Consider the following 15,849-nt stretch of genomic DNA (forward strand, 5'->3'; position numbering starts at 1 on the left):
TTCCAGGAACTCATGACCAATAGACTATGTGGAGTGAGGGAGAGGAAGGAGATTAAGGTGGAACTTGGGTCCTTGTAGTTTGGATGACTAAAAGAAAGGTGCCATTATCCAGGAAAATTCCATGTGAGAAGCAGATTTTTAACCATAACAACAACAACAAAAAAAGAGTGTGTATTCTGTACATTGGAAACAACTTAGAATAATCCCTTTTCCTAAGGAATGCTGTGATTTATTTTTTTCAATTTTAGAGTTCATAAACAAAACCAAGAAAAGGATATAGTTTGGGGCAGTGGCAAGGAAAAAGAAGGAATTTACCTGTTCTCCTGATAAAATTTTTTTTCTAAATTTCTTTTCTGTTGTGGGGTGGGGAGGGTGAGGAGGGCAGATCACACCCACAGTTCAGTCCTCAGGGCTTACTTCAGGCTATGTGCTCCCAGATCATTCCAACAATGCTCAAGTAGGATATGTTCTGTACTGGGGATCAAATTAGCCTGAGTCATATACAAGGCAATTAAACTCACCTTAGCCCCTCCACTATTTCTCCAGGCTAAGGTCAAGCTCATTTTTTTTAGAAGTCATCATTGTAGAAAACATCTGACACAAGGGCCAGAGCAACAGTACAGCAGGTAGGGTGTTTGCCTGGCATAAATGCTATAATATTACTCCAGCCCCTCAGTTCTGTATCTTGACTCTTTCATATCTGGTACCAAAAAATAATAATTTATGAATTGCATAAACCAAAAATCTGTCTTGGAGCTGGAGAGGTAATACAAGAGTTAAGGCATTTGCTTTGCACCCAGTCAAAATCTGGTTCCATCCCTTGCACTCATATGGTACCCCACCCCAGAAAGACCCTTGAGAACGATCCAGGAGTAAGTCTTGAGCACTGCCAGGAACAACCCAGAAGCCAAAAGCAGGGGGAAAAAAAGAGGTAAAATAAATGCTTCCTCGGGGCTGGAGCAATAGCACAGCAGGTAGGGCGTTTGCCTTGCATGAAGCCAACCTAGGTTCAATTCCCAGCATCCCATATGGTCCCCCGAGCACCGCCAGGAGTAATTCCTGAGTGCATGAACCAGGAGTAACTCCTGTGCATCTCTGAGTGTGACCCAAAAAGCAAAAAAAAAAAAAAAAAATCTTTCTCAAGAAATACATGATACTAATCTGATTTTTAAATCATAGACCATAGTCTAAATGTAGTAATAAGAAATTATGGCCTATTAAGTATGGGATGGATCTATTAATTTAAACATTAATATTAATAATAAAAATATTTGTTTTTCACTGGTATCATCAACGCTCAAATTTTACACCAAAGAAATGATCAAGATGTAATAGTTCCTTTTCTCTAAAACAGTTCTTCAATGTAAAAGTAGTCATTCAAAATTTTTCCAGTCTGAAATTAGTATTAAGTTTTATTCTTCATGAAAAGTCCTTCTTCATGACAATTTTCCCCTGTGTTTCCAAGAGGCCCTTTATTTTTCACGTTTTAGTTTGATTTTTTATTTTTGGAGCCATACCTGCAATCCTCAGGATTACTTCTGGGTCTGTGCTCAGGAATCACTCCTGGCTGGACTCAGGGAACCATATGGGGTGCCAGGGACCAAACCTGGGTAGGTCACAAGCAAGATAAGCACCCTCCGACCTTACTATCACTCTGACCCCTTGTTTCCTGAATTTTGGGGTTTGGGGATTTTTTGGTTTGTTTTGTTTTTGTATTTTTGTTTTGTTTTGTTTTGTCTTTGAGAGGCCCTTTGAAGATGAAAAATTATTTGATCTCTTATTTGGTAAAGGCACTCTTATGCTTCAGTAAATTAATAAATCACTGGCTTGTGGTCACTTGATCCAAGGTTAAAGTCAGGTACCTTCCTTTCAGCTCATTCTTCTGCTACTGCTTGTTCAGTAGATATGTGCTTTCTTTATTGCTATGGAGAATGTGACAGCTCAGGATTGCTCATGGGTGCCTGTTTCTGAATGAAGTTGAAACTGGTTGCCAGGTCATAGAGCTATAATAAATATAAATTACTGAACTGAAAAAGAGCTGAAGAGGTTACCAGAACTCTCTAATCCCTTGCCTGGAGGCATGACCTTTCTGAAATGCAACTTCTGTCAACAAAAACTTGGAACAGCATTGAAAAGGGAAGATAGAAATTAACAAAGGTGCCAGAGTACAATGTAAGGAAACTTGATTTTTCCAGACCCAGTGGCCCCTGCACACCTTGGATGGATTAAGAGTAGCTGGTAAAATCTCCAGTACTGCCAATGTGATCAAAACACCCACCCTCCTGCAGACACTTTTTCTTCATTCTGACAGAAGAAATGGAGTCTTTCTGTTCAGTTTTTATTTGCTTGGTCCAAAAATCTACCAAAGTCACTCAAGTCAAGAGAGGAACTGATAAGATTAAAACATGTTACAGAGTTTGTTTCCCACTGTTTGAAATTCAGCCATGGGACTCACTTCCAAAGGTGCTTAAATCGTCCCCATTCTAATTTCAGAGAGCAACCAGCCATGGTTCTCTCTCATTTGCAAGCATTCTCTTTGGAATTGTAACTCAAAGACTGGAGATGAGTTGAGTGACCACTTGCCTTTCCTCCTAGTCAGACACTGGATTAGAGATTTTGTCCTATTACTCCCCAGGGGCAATAAAAGTGCTGCTCAGTTTCTCAAATATTCAATTGCTTATTCTAGAATCTTGTAGAAAAGTAGACATGAGGGAGAGTCACACATCACTGGACAGAAAATTGGAGAGGCATCGAGGTTGCAATCAAGAGTACAGACAGTAAGACAGCTGACCCTGCTTGAGAGTCTGGGAGAGAGATAAGATATGGTGTGGAAGTACTGGCCCTTATTGCAGGTGAAGTCCCTGAAGAGGGTCTAGATGACAGCAAGGACTACTGAGAACACTCTTTGGATAACAATCCCCCTCCTCCACTCTTTCGAGTAATCTCATACAGTGTACTGACAGTGGATAGACTGCCAAGTCTTTATATTTATTTATTTATTTATTTGCTTTTTGGGTCACACCCGGCCATGCACAGGGGTTACTTCTGTCTCTGCACTCAGGAATCACTCCTGGCGGTGCTCGGGGGACCATATGGGATGCTGGGAATCAAACCCAAGTTGGCCGCATGCAAGGCAAACACCCTACCCATGAAGTGGACCCTAAACTGCCACTGTCACTGTCACTGTCCTCCCGTTGTTCATCGATTTGTTCAAGTGGGCCCAATAACATTGTGAGGGCATTTGCCTTGCACGCGGTCAACCCCGGTAAGCCCCTAAACTACCAAGTCTTAAATCTGGGTCCCCAAGGAGGAAGAATATATGTCCCCACCCCTGCATAGACTCAACAGAGGCTGAACACAACCATGCCTCTCCCCCACCCTGTTAACATAGCTATATAAATACAGGTCTTATGGCAGCCAGAGAAGGCCAAATATAATACAATAAAATACACCTGCTTGACAGGTATAAGTAGTTGTAAAAATGGTTCAACTCTCTAAGTCACTGATCCAGATAAACTGAAAACAACAAATACAGAAATCTGAAATCATGCTTAGTATTTGGGGGCTCAATTCCAATAGCAAGGGAAAACAAAAGCAATAAAAAGCACATGGGACATATAAAATGAGAAAACTTCTGCAGAACTAAAAATACTTGTGTGAAAATTAAAAGACATTCTGCTGAATGTGAGAATATTCTGTGTATGATACTTTTTTTTTGTTTTGTTTTTTGGGTCACACCCAGTGATGCACAGGGGTTACTCATGGTTCATGCACTCAGGAATTACTCCTGGCCGTGCTCAGGGGACCATATGGGATGCTGGGAATCGAACCCAGGTTGGGCCGCGTGCAAAACAAACGCCCTACCCGCTGTGCTATCACTTCAGCCCCTGTATATGATACTTCTGACAAGGAATTAGTACTCTAAAAATTATATTTTAAAGACACTTGTAAAACTCAACAACGAAAAATGCAACCTAATTTTTTCAAATGGGTGGAAGATCTGAATAGACATTTCTCCACAGAAGGCATACACTTGATAAACTGACACATGAAAATATGTTCATCTCTTATTGTTGGAGAAGTGCACCTGTGAAAATGGTTATTATTCAAAAGACAAGAAGAAATAAGTGCTGGAGAGAATGCGGAGAGAGGAAAATCCTTATGCTCTATATTATTGGTATAACCTTAGGAGAAATTTTGGAAAATAAAACTTAGGTCCAGATCTAAAGATGTGGTAAAAATAGAAGAATATATGCTTTGTATGTGTGAGTTTTGATTTCCAGTCACCCATTGCTCCCTTGAGCAAAACAGGCATTACTCTGCTAGCCCCTGAGCACCACGGCATATGGACCCCACAATAGCACTGTAGCACTGTCCTCCAGTTGTTCATCCATTTGCTTGAGTGGGCACCAGTAACGTCTCCTTTGTGAGACGTGTTGTTACTGTTTTTGGCATATCCAATATGCCACAGGAAGCTTGCCAGGCTTTTCTGTTTGGGCGGGATACTCTCGGTAGCTTGCTGGGCTCTCTGAGAAGGTGGACGAATCAAACCCAGGTCAGCCACGTGCAAGGTAAATGCCCTACCTGCTGCGCTATCACTCCAGCCCGGACCCCACAATAATAACAACAAATAAAATGTTTAAGTTCCACAATATGCCACTTGTTTTACACTGGGTACTTACTTAAAAAAATACTAGAAACACTAATTCAAAAAGATTTGATATGTTCACTCAAGTTTATTGTCACTGTAGGTAAGAACTGAAAGCAACCTAAATGCTTAGTGATGTGAGATTAAGATATAGTTTATATACAAACTGGAATATTACTCAACTATAAAAACAAACTCCTGCAATGTGCAACAATATGAATAGAGTTAAAGCATGTTGTGCTTAGTGAAATAAATCATGGAGAGTGATAAACATGATTCACCCCTGTGATATATAGAGAAAATAAGCAGATGAACTAAATAAAACAAATTCGACTATAAAACCAGCGAGTGATTGCTAGAATGAATGAGGATAAAGAGAGTCTGGGGATAAAGAGGATGCACATGTTTATTTTCAATGATGCCTGCCTGATCCTTTATAATGTTATAATAAAACATGGCTTCAATTTTATTTTAAATTGTATTAGTGAGAACTAAGTTTATATACCTAGCCTTATCTTTTCACCAGGATTCTGGTCTACTATATCTGATACCTACTAACCAACTTCATCTGAACTCCTAAAAAACATCTCAAATATAAATTTCTAAAGATAAAAATCTTGATTTTGTTCTCATCCCCTCCAAGTTGTTCAAGGCAAACCGAAAGAGCCCATCTTGGATTCTGCTGTTTACCATATACTCATATCCTGTTTGTCAGCAAGTTCTATTTGACTCAACCATAAAAATATATTCTGCATCCAACTGTGTCTCATTACTAAAATCATCTTGGCCCAAGTTACTTTAGTTACTCTCCTAGAATTCTTGAAGTCAGCCAGCTGGTCTTTCAGTGCTTCTCCATCACCACCCCCGCAGAAAACGTTCTACCCAGCAACTAGTGTGATGCCTCAGTAATGTGTCAAATTAGGCCTCTGAGGAGGAAAATCTCTTATGTCTTCCAGTAATACTTAAAATGAAATGCTAAGTCTTTGCCATGGCCTAAAAATATCTAAATATGCCATTTGTCCACGATTCCAGATTTTTGTCTGACACTCTTGACCCCACTTTCCCATTATACAGGTCTTCCTCTTTTTCTCAAACACAAAGTCATTCCTACCTTAGTTTCTTCATACAGTCTGTTTCCTATGCCAGAAAATTTAAATATAGTAATATCCCTTAATGTCTTTTCTTTTCCTTGCTTTTTGGGTCACATCTGGCAATGCACTGGGGTTACTCCTGGTTCATGCACTCAGGAATTACTCCTGGCAGTGCTGGGGGGGGACCATATGGGATGCTGGGAATCGAACCCAGGTTGGCCATGTGGAAGGCAAACACTCTACCCGCTGTACTATAGGTCCAGCCCCCTCTTAATGCCATTGATAGGTCAAAATATGATTATCCAAAACTGTGTGAATTTTACTCATTTAAGGGGTTGTTGTAGGGTAAGGGTTGGGCCACACAGAGCTGTGCTGTACTTACTCCTGGCTCTGCACTCAGAGGCTCTGGGGAACTAACCATATGAGGCTCCAGGGATCTAACCAAGGTCAGGTATATGCAAGGCAAGTGGCTTACCTCCTGTATTATTGCTCCAGCCCCCTGTGTGTGAATTTTAACATAAGCTTATTGAATAAAAACAAAACAGAAAGTTAGCTTCATTTAACTTATTTTTCTGGTTATAAAAACAAGTTCAAAGTTAGAAAGACCACAACATTTTTGTTTTGATTTGTTTGGGGCACACACCTGGTAATGCTCAGGAGTTACTCCTAGCTTTGCACTCAGAATTTACTCCTGGAAATGATCAGGATACTCTATGGGATGCCAGGGATCAAAACTATGTCAGCTATGTACACAGCAAGTACATTACCCTCTGTACTCTATCTCCAGCTCCAACATTTCTAATATCAAGCAAGAAATTTTATTCATTCATTCATTTTTCAACTCCCACTCCACCCACTCACCCTTATTGAAGTTCATAGTTGAGTTGGCCAGAGTCTTACCCAGGCAGCTTAGAGCACAAAGGCAGGAAGGAATTTTGGCAGTCTTCCTTCCATTGATATAGGGCACACTCAAATGTATCCACATTCTCTTGAATGGCCACAGTTACATAGGTGAGCTAACTCGGAGTGCATCTCTGGGATGTTAGCAGAAATTCATACAGACTTTTTCAGGAGAATATGCTAACTCCCTACAGATAGTGTCACTAAGGAGAACAGATCTTTCTCATTAACGTTATAATGAAACCTGTTGAAGGAAAGTCTATTGAAGGACCAGCCATACTTTATTAGGTCAGCCCTGAGAAACGCATACACATGTTCTGGGGGGGGGGGGGGGGCACAGGGCACATGTTCCGCTGTTTTACACCTTTCTCATGAAATTGAAGCATGTATTAACAGACAAGTAAACAAGGATTCTTATTTGGACAAGGAAATAGAGTATCACTAGTCTTAAGAACAAATAATCATTGCCAAATGTTTGTGGAAAGTTAACATCATCAGATGATTCGTCTGATTCATAGATCAGAAAAATGAAAACCTACAGAAAAATAAAGGAGGCAATAGAATAAAAGTCTAAAATAAGTATAACAATATATCTGGAGAGATTTGAGAAGATATTACATTCATTAAAAATATAAATTATTTTTTAAAATAAAATGACTTGTTGGGGCCAGAGCAATAGTACTACAAGTAAGGAGCTTGCAGACCAACTCAGTTTCAATCCTTGACATCCCTCACAGTACCCCAACACTACCAGGAGTAACTCCTGAGTGCAGAGCCAGGGATAACCCCTGAAAATCGCCAGGCATGATCCCAAATTAAAAATAAATGAATAAATAAATAAAATAAATTGAGTTTGGAGAAATTTAAACTATTGTTGCAAAAAAAGTATTTTTAACTTTATTATATCAGAATGTTATTATATCTTTACTAGGTTATGGTCAAAGCATACACAAAGTTTTTGGATTTATAAGACACACACTAATATTTTTAAGTAGATATATCAGACATCTTAAGTAGAAATACTGCATGGGAGATTAGGGGTGAAATCAGAGATGAAACTTAAACATAAGTGAGGAAGTCAGATTCTTATAGGCATATGAATTAAGGTTAAAGAATTATAGTCAAGTTCTTCTTTTACACTCAAAATTCAAAAAGGAAAAATATTAATATTAATGGAGAAACAATTCTAGAATAGATGATTGTGATGATTAACTTACAAAACATACTAAGTTGAAGAAGTCTCCTGGAACAAAGTGCAAAAGAAAATTTCATAAAGTGAAAAATGTTGAAGATTACTTAGGGGACATGGAGAAGAGATTATTTCAAGCATTTTTCATAGGCATTTCAGGAAGATGAAAGGAGAGGAAAAAAATAACTGAAGAGATAGTACAACAGATAGGGAGCTGGCCTTGTATGCAGTCAACCCCGGTTCAATCCCCAGCGCTTTATATGAGTCTCTGAACCTCTCCAGGAGAAGCACAGAGCCAGGAGAAAACCCTGAGCACAACCTGGTATGGCCCAAAATCCAAAAACATAAATAAAAAGCTAAAAATAAATAGGATAGAAAAAAGGAGTGTAATAAAACATGCTGGAGCTAGAGAAAGATGAAAGGACTACTAAGACTATTAGGATCCACTGGACAGCACAGGATGTATCCAGACGATTCAATCTTGGTGAAATTTTAAGCCATTAAGGACAAGGGCATCAAGCCATCAAGCCATCAAGCCATCAAGCCATCAAGGACAAGGACGAGGGCTGGAGTGATAGCACAGCAGGTAGGGCGTTTGCCTTGCACAGGGCCAACCCGACAGATCCGGGTTCGATTCCTCTGCCCCTCTCCGAGAGCTCGGCAAGCTACCGAGAGTATCTTACCAGCACGGCAAAGCCTGGCAAGCTACCCATGACTTATTCGATATGCCAAACACAGTAACAACAAGTCTCACAGTGAAGACATTACTGGGCCCGCTCGAGCAAAAAATCGATGAACAACAGGACAATGACAGTGTCAAGGACAAGGACTTGGTGTGAATGGAATACAAAAACCTTCCATCAAGGAAATAAGTAGACTACAAGAATCCTTACTTGATGTGAACAGATTCTTGAAAACTGGGACTTTTTAAAAAAAAAATTTATTGAATTAAAAAAAACTTTGATTTACAAAGTTAGTGATAGTTGAGTTTTAGACATATAATATTCTAGCACTGATCCCACAACCAGTGTCAACTTCCTTCTACCAGGGTTTCCAAGTTCCCTCCCACCCCTAATATTCCCAGTCAGTCACCTTGACAGACACTTTTTAAAGGGAAACTGGCACTTTAAGAGAAAATGGAGAATAACAAAAGCTGTTCCTTGATTTATTGAATTGTTGTTTTGTAGTCAAGGGCTCTGCCTCTAAGCTCTACAAACCAATTGTCATTTAGTTCAACTTCAGCAAGGATTGCTTTCTCTTTGATTTAGTTTTAGTTTTTAGGGGTGTGGGGAGTACGGGGGACTATACTTGGCTGTGCTTGGACTGTACTAGGTGTTACTCCTGTCTCTGCCCTCAGGTGTCACTCCTGCAGGCTTGGGAACTGAACCTGGGTCAGCCGCGTGCAAGGCAAGCACCCTTTCTGCTGTCCTACTGCTCCCCAAGGATTGCTTTTTCTTTCCTGTAGATTTCAGGAAACTAGAAGTATATTGTATTGTAATAAACATGACAATTAATTGAAGACCTGCTATATTTACTTTATCAAAAAAATGCAACAATCTAAGGTGATTGTGCACATTCCTAAAATTTGGGTCTGGGGAAAAAAGGCTGGGTAGTAGATGGTATTTCTAGAAGCCTCTTCATTAAAAATCGGCTAACCATACCAAATAATCACTTTCCTCATAAAGTTTCACATTCCAATAGGAACTGGCAATTTCAATTATAAACCCTAACAAATGGACTGCTGCCAAATGTCAAACCACCATCACATCAATTTTTCACAAAAAATTGGTTTACTATCCACCTCTTGTAAAAAGCTGGGTTTTCAAGATCACATGAGAAACCATCATTAAGAGTACTTTAAATCACAGAGCCTCGATCAATAAAAACAAAGATAAGTCAAACTACATTTAAAAATCTCTACATTTATATAACCAAAAATAATTTGTGTAAAATCTCATAAACAGGATAATTCCATATTATAAATCTCCCATGAAATTTCACTTACAACAAATGACACTGGGTCCAGGGAAAGGAGACTTTTATGGAGGTTCAGACATTTGGAGATAACAGAATGAGATAGGAAATGCCTGACTTTGTAACAGTGTCCTGCTGAGGGCTTAACATTGGTCATTCTTGAGTCCCGTGTTTGGTCACTTTTATCTGATGTCTTGAAGGAGAGTTCAGGGACTCAAAACATAGCAAATCTCCCCTGTCTTTTCTGAAATCCCCCAGAACTGGCTCAATCCTGTGCTTACGAGTTAAAACAGTAATTCTGAGATTGTTTCTGATTTCCAGGGGTGAAGTGCTGGGAAAAGATCCATTTGAGAAATACATGCCTAGGAGTTGTGTAAATAGTTTGTGACAAAATTCTTCTTTCTGTTGACACAGAAGGCCACAGCTGTCTGATTCTCCCATTAGTCAACTCTGTGATTTCCAGACCCATCTCAGCTTTCAGATTCCTGGGATTTGTGGATAACATTTAATCAAGGACTCTCACAAAATGTTCTCTTCAAAGCCAACCCCAGAATAATCATTTAAAATCCTGTGAACTTGTCAAAATTGTGAGGTACTTTCAAATTAAGAGTCAGGGGATAACTCTGCCCAAAGGCAACAGCAAGGAATAGAAAGAGAACTGGTTCTTAGTAGAAGTTTGCTACTGTGGGGAGGTGGAATCGGTCAAGGAAAGGACAACTACAACAACGATAGAGACAAGTGGTCACTCTGGACAAGGACTGGATGCTGGAAGAAGGTAAAGTGATATGCAGGACACCTTTTAATAACAGTATTGCAAACCACTATCCAAAAGGGGGATCTGGGAAAAAAAAATACAGAAAAGTGCCTGCCAGAGAAGCAGGCTAGGGAGCCAGAGGGAAACTGGGGATACTGGTGGAGGGAAATAAATGGACATTAGTGAAGGAAAAGATTGATGTTTGAACATTGTCTGCACTGCACTGTCTGCACTGTCCTCCCGTTATTCATCAATTTGCTCGAGCGGGCCCAGTAACGTCTCCATTGGAGACTTTTGTTGTTACTGTGTTTGGCATATCGAATACCTCACCGGGAGCTTGCCAGGCTCTGCTGTGTGGGCGAGATACTCTCGGTAGTTTGCCAGGCTCTCAGAGAGGGGCGGAGGAATCGAACTCAGGTTGGCCATGTTGGCTGTGTGCAAGGCAAACGCCCTTCCGCTGTGCTATCGCTCATTGTAAGCCTGAAATCCAATCATAAATAACTCCATAACTTTGTAATTCACAGTGATTCAAAAACAATTGTTTAATTTTAGGTCACACTTAGCAATGCTTAGGGCTGGCTTCTACTCTGTGCTCAGCGATCACTCCTGGTGGGGCTTGGGCAACCATATGGGGTGAGGGTGCAAGGGATTGAGCCTGGGCCAGGTCAGCCACGTGCAAGGCAAACACCCTGTTCACTGTATCATCACTCCAGTCTTGATTCAATAAAAAATTTTTTTAAAGAGTCACTGTTTGTTCCTCTTACAAACTTATTTTTAACCTACAAAATAAAGTAAACCTAATGTGAAATGTATTGAACATTGTTTCAAAGTCTTGAAATTCACATACAAAATAGTTCATTAAATGCCTAGAAAAATAAAAACATAAATAAATGCCTAGGTTTTCAATACCTATCATTTTGCTATATCTTGTCTCTGATTTTCTTTAAGGCCATTTATTTTAATACAGGTAATTGTTTTACCCTTTTTTTTTAATCTCTGTGGTTATTGCCAAACCTAACTGCTTTCCTCATAATAGTCACTTGAAAGTATCTTTTGAGTGCTAGAAATAGTACACAGTTTTAAGGTGTTTTCCTGGAATAATTTCAGACCAGGTTCTATCTTCAACAATACCAACAGTGAGCCCTGGACATAGGACCAGGTGTGACACCCAAATTATAGTTATATATGTATATATATATACATATATATATATTCTTTTCACAGAATTAAATATAAACTGTGGCAGTGTTTTAAGAAGTCCATGTAAACCAAAATTTTTTCAAATTTTTCTTATGCTAGTACAATTTCACTAGTAGAAGAGGGATGGTTTACCAAACAGCATTCTGGAAAGAATGTATGAGTGGGAAATGCACCAAGCTGGTATAGACAAAATTCCAAGTTAGTATTTTCTTTTCCTTGACTATCAAAGGCTTGATATTAATAATTCAACACATAATTTTAAACCAGGGCAACCAAATTTGCAACATGGAAACTGGAATTTTACTACTAAATCATGTTGGCATATGGCACAAGTCAGACTAAAATATTTTTTTAACAATCTTGTGCAGTGAGTGCTTGAAAATCTTTTCCCTGAGAAGATTAGAAAAATGAAGAAGAAAAGAACACTTTGTCCACTGAGGGCTGAGCTAAATTTATTCAGTAAAAGCTGGTGAGATTTATTTCTCACTTTTAAGGGGATAAAAGAAGAAGAATGCACATTGTCCTTAAGAAAATCCAGAATACTGCCAAATTCTCCTCCCACTTTGGCATTCTACCTTTATCCTGAAAGATAATCTCTTCTATATTGTAATAGTGCATGGTGAGATGAACAGTTAACAAGGAGAGGAAGCTGGAGTAGGGGTAAAGGGCAGAGAAAAAGAAGAAAAACTATGAAGGCAACTGATCCATAATAATCTCTGGGTTTGTCTTTATTTACGCAAGCAGTTTTAAAAAGTCAAATAGATTTTTCAGTCAGGGACTATGTAATAAGAAATGATTGAGTAGAAATTCTCCTGCTCTTATCAAAAACCTGATAAGAGAATGCTGCATCCCAGTTTGACCTTTTTGACATTCCTAGATTACATATAAAAAATGTTGCCTGTTTTCAACAATGGTTTATGTTTTTGCTAATTCTTTCACACTTGCCTTAATGTTTTCTTTAAAACAAATATTTTCTTTAAAAAATTCTATTTTTCATTTAACTATTATACCCGAGGCAGGGAGATCAAATAGTAAATCTCTAGGGCAGGCATCTACCAAATCACGAAGGCAGAACAGATTTTCATTTTCAACTTGAAAGGAAAAAGCACTCAGTGAATCCACTGGGTGGGATATAGGAAGGTAGGAGAATGAGTTAAGTCTGATGAACCTGTTTTCTTCGCATTGTCACACTTCCTTGTTTGCTGTGTTGCACAAATCCGATTGAATATCAAGATTTGGCTTCTTATGAATAAGATTCTTAATGAAGAAGTATATTAGCTTCTTTTTCAAACCCTTAAAGGCCTCTTAACATGTTAATTCCTGCATGTACCATCAATGGCTCACACTTGAAAATGATTTAATTAATGCAAACTGCAAACCTAGAGTCAGTGTTATAGAACTCAGAGTTCTATAACAATTTGTCCCCTCTAAGAAAGCAGTTTGAATAGTGAAGTGGTACATTACAATATTTTTAGCTTTTGTTAAAAGCAACTCAACGTTACTGAACACAGAGTACTTAGATTTGTTCTTTATAAACTGAACACAATCATAGCAATTGTCCAAACTAACTTTCTCATATTTCCTACATTTATTTTATTATTCCTAATAATTTTTGTTTGTATTTTTTTCTCAAGAGTATAAAAATAAAAGGAGAAAATTTCAAAACTAAACCATAGATTATAACTAGTTCTTTAAAAGAAAGTCAAGAAAAAAGACAAAAGTATACTTGGCATTATAGGAAAGTTTGTTTTGTTGGCTTGGTTTTTGGTTTTTGGGATACACCCAACTGTGCTCAGGGCTTACTGCTGGCTCTGTGGTAAGGAGTCTGGCAGTGCCAGGGGATATGGGGTGCAGGACAAATCCAGATCAGCCTCATACAAGGCAAATGCCTTGCCTGTTATGCTATCTTTCCAGCCCCTGTAGAAAAGTTACTCAAAAGGCATAAAATCTTGTCCATTTATGATTTACGTATGGATTTGTGAAGACATTTTTTGTTTTTGTCTGTCTTTATGAATATTTTCTTGCATTTTCCAGTTTTATTAAGCATAGTCAAATAGAGGAAAGGGTGCGATCACAAGTACCTAGATTCTGATTGCAGTGCTCAGAGATTAAAATTCACCTGAGGCAAGAAAAAAACAGGTAAAAAGCTGTTAAGAACTTGTTGCTTGTTTGTTTGATTGTTTGTTTTTAGGTCCACACCCAGCTGTTCTCTTCCTATTCCTGGCTCTGCAGTCAGGGACCACACCTGGTAACCACGTGGATGCAGCAGAATGCAAGGCAAGAAACTTAAACCCTGTACAATCTCTCTGGTCCTCTGTTAAGATTTTTTTTTCCCAGTTTTGGAATCCAGTGATGCTCATGGATTACTCCTGGCTCACTCGAATGACATAATCCTGGCAGTGCATGAGGTACCATATGGGACTGATTTCGTGCAAGACAAACCCCTTCCCACTGTACTATCACTCCAGCCCTAAGATTACTTTTATAAGAAATTAATGACATTGATTCCATTGTTTTACTATTCCTTCCTTCAAGGAAGAAAGGTAAATGAAGAGAGAGCGTGGAGAGGGTGAGAAGAGAGAGAGAGAGAGAGAGAGAGAGAGAGAGAGAGAGAGAGAGAGAGAATTTTCCTCTTTTCACTGTGGTGGTGTGTGTTGGGGGAGGGGCTGGAATGCCATACTTGGCAGGGGATACTGTAGATTACATGATTGCATTTAGTAATGTGGGGGACAGAATTAGTGGCATTGCTATGACTATTGACTACACTATCACTGAGTCACATCCTCAGAACCCTGGAAGCAATTTTACACAGTGTATTGTTAAAAAGAAGTCTGCTCTCCAACAGACTTAATAAAGAACTATGATAAAAAGACAACTCTTTTTTTTATGATTGTTATGGGGTTACTTATGGAGGTGCTGGGTGGGACATGTGGTAGTGGATATCAAGCCCAGGGCTTCCCACAGGTAAAACATGTTCTAGACCACTTGAGCCAAAAACTATCCACCTTATTTTAGTATATGTGTTGCTGAAGAGAGGTTGGGGGAGGGAGAGGAGAGAGAGAGAGAGAGAGGGAGAGAGAGAGAGAGAGAGAGAGAGAGAGAGAGAGAGAGAGAGAGAGAAGAAAAGCACGTGTCATAGAAGCAGGTGGAGGATGGGGGGTGATGGGAGGAAACCTGGGGACACTGGTTGCTGGGAAATGTACACTGGTAGGGGGATGGGTGTTGAAATACTGTATGACTGAAATCCAATCATGAACAGTTTTGTAATGGTCTATTCACAGTGATTTAATAAAAAAAGTTTTAAAAAAAACTATCCATCAGTTAAAATCCACAAGAAGAAAACATCCAACCCCATCCAAAAATGGGGCAATGAAATGAACAGAAACTTTCTCAAAGAAGAAATCCGAATGGCAAAAAAGCACATGAGAAAATGATCTACATCATTAATCATCAGGGAGATGCAGATCAAAACCACAATGAGATACCATCTCACACCTCAGAGACTGGCCCAAATTCAAAAGAACAAAAGCAACCGATGCTGGCACGGATGTGGCGAGAAAGGGACACTCCTTCACTGTTGGTGGGAATGTCCACTGGTTCAGCCCTTCTGGAAAACAGTATGGACGATTCTCAAAAAATTAGAAATTGAGCTCCCATTTGACCCAGCAATAGCACTCCTGGGAATATATCCCAGAGAGACAAAAATGTATAGTCGAAGTGACATCTGCACTTGTTTGTTCATTGCAGCACTCTTTACAATAGCCAGAAACTGGAAGAAACCTGAATGCCCAAGAACAGATGACTGGTTAAAGAAACTTTGGTACATCTACACAATGGAGTACTATGTAGCTGTTAGAAAAGATGAAGTCATGAAATTTACATACAAGTGGTACAATATGGAAAGTATCATGCTAAGCGAAATGAGTCAGAAAGAGAGGGATAGACATAGAAAGATTGCATTCATCTGGGGGATATAAAGTAACAAAGTATGAGATTAATACCCAAGAATAGCTGAGATCAGCACCAGGAGGATTACTCCATAACTTAGAGGCCAGCCGGGTATCCTAGAGGAAAGGGCAGTTCAGATAGAGAA

Source organism: Sorex fumeus, unplaced genomic scaffold (genome assembly GCF_029834395.1).
Source record: "Sorex fumeus unplaced genomic scaffold, SorFum_2.1 ptg000037l, whole genome shotgun sequence".
NCBI lineage: Eukaryota > Metazoa > Chordata > Mammalia > Eulipotyphla > Soricidae > Sorex > Sorex fumeus.